We start from the raw sequence: 2,433 nt of genomic DNA, 5'->3' as shown, positions 1-2,433 counted from the left end.
GGGGGGGGGGAGAAGAAAAAGAAAGAAGAAAAAAAAAGGAAAAATTGCTCATTAAGTTGATTATTTTTAACAGACAGATGACTTTATACAGGATAAAGTATTAATAGTATTACCTAAAAAGGTTCAATACAAGAATCATCAGCTTGATGGCCAAACATTTTAATAATAAAGTACTAACTAGAAAAACAATTAAAAAAAATGGACTGACCAAGGAAGACCCAGAAGTTTGAATGGAAGTCCTCAGGTCCTTTCCATCCATGCCTATCTAACTAGAAATTCTTGGTAACACAATGCAGATACACTCAAGACGACTGTATCAAAACTGATTAGATCAGAGAGAGTATAATAACAACGGGGTAGTGCTGTGCCAAAACAGCTGCGTTGCACCCAAAGCTCAGCTGAAAGGTTCACATGGAATGGCACTGTCTGAGCACATCTTTACCAGCAAGATGCTCAGGTCAGGCATGCAGTGAGATTTTCATTCTTCCATTAACTCGTAAACAGAGACCGGTGATGGTACAACTCACATTTAATAGTCAAACAAATTAATCACTTCATACACTTTGGGCCCAGACCTAGCAAGAATCTATTTGTAAGCCAGGGAAAGACAAAAACATGTCCAATATAAAACTGAAGACTGGAGAATTCACAAGGCTTGAAGACAAGCCTGTAGAAGTTCCTGAAGACTAAAGACTAGCTCAGAAGCTTTGATTGCATACAAATTTCTTTAGGAAAAAAAATTCCATTGAGGTGTTTTTTTTTTTAATTTCCATAAGGAAATTACCACCTAAAGTCAATTGATTGCTAAAAACTAGAAAGAATTTATTTTATCCTGAAGATGTACAGTATTGAAACACCACTGCCTTTCATATCACCTTTAATTTCTTGAAACTTCACTGAGTTACAGTGGGGTAGAGATAAAGAAACAGAATGAATACTCAGTCCTATCAGTTGTGATGGAATTACTGCCAAATTGCACAGGTGGGAGATTAAAATCAGTCTCAAAATATTTAGTATTTATTATGATCTCTTGTCATCTATATACATTACAGGAACTTCTTAAATGAAAAATGACCTAGTTATAATTATCCTGACTGACAGAATTTTAATAAACTTTTGGGAACGTTGTTTCTGGTTATGAGTGATTTGGAATATCAGCACTGAACCCTGAGGAAATTTCCTCTCTTTAAAATTTGTGTCTTCACATCAGCAGACTGAAACCCTTGGCAAACAACACATATCATCATGATATGCAAACTAGATCTATCCTAAATTGGGCTACATCCCAGAATAAGAGACCATGTAGCTACAAACATGCCCCTATTTAACTGCAGAAAGCATTATAAAACACTATATAAAAGCACTCTTTGTTTTGATGAGAGGAGGGGAGAAGCAGAGGGGAGAAGCAGAGGGGAGAAGCAGAGGGGAGAAGCAGAGGGGAGAAGCAGAGGGGAGAAGCAGAGGGGAGAAGCTTTTCCCAACTGGAAAAAAAAAAACAAAATTTGGCACTGAAATGTAACATTAAGTGATGCTCCTGCACAGTTCCAAACAGCTTGATTTCTTGCAGCAGTCCAAGTTAGTTAGTCAAGCAGAATTTACTGGCCAATGCAGAAAGCATCAATATCTTCTATTAATCCATATAGCTCTTCTGTTCCTTTAGCATTTTCCCTATGCTTATACTCCATGTTATGTCTCCTTTTCAGCCACTATGAATGGTATGTGACAGACTATTCCTTAGAAGAGACATGGTGTGCAAAAATATGAACAAAACGTTTTGTAACTGTTTGTAAATTGGACACAAGCTGAGAAAAGCAGGTATTTGCCAACATTGTTTTATACCATATTTCCACCTCGCCATGTAGAACCTAGAATACTTGTAACATCATGTAGTCGTAAACAAGAGGATGGTTTTGAAATGACTAAGCTGGTTGGCGATTAATATAAGCATTTTCTTCTGTTGCTAACTATACTACATATCACTTATGCATAATTAATTTATTAAGGAAAATACATAGACAATAAAGAAATAAAATACACAGCTAAGTCCAAATCACCTGGCCACAAACACATAACTTGGCAGAACTCCCAGCAAAGTCAATGGGAGATTTGTACAAGATGATGGGAATACAGTCAGGCCGAGAGCAGCACAGTGCAGTCAGGTTACGGGCAGACTCAGTAGGTACTGTGCCTTAGCAGTTGGATATTTTTGTTGTCTTCCCATGATTAAATATTAAATATCTCCAGCATCAGAATAAGTAGCAGGAACAGAATGCAGAATGAAAGCTTCTCCCATGCGATGTCCTGACAGACGACAGTCCTGTCAGGTCTAACTTACTGGGTAGGATTTTGCCACAACTTATTGCTGTCTTATTTTCTCCTAAAGCTATGGCTATGCATTTGTATCAGTTTATCATGGGGATGATGGCATGTGGC

Source organism: Fulmarus glacialis, unplaced genomic scaffold (genome assembly GCF_000690835.1).
Source record: "Fulmarus glacialis isolate BGI_N327 unplaced genomic scaffold, ASM69083v1 scaffold5149, whole genome shotgun sequence".
In the NCBI taxonomy this organism is placed as follows: Eukaryota; Metazoa; Chordata; class Aves; order Procellariiformes; family Procellariidae; genus Fulmarus; species Fulmarus glacialis.
This window is presented reverse-complemented; position numbering follows the sequence as displayed.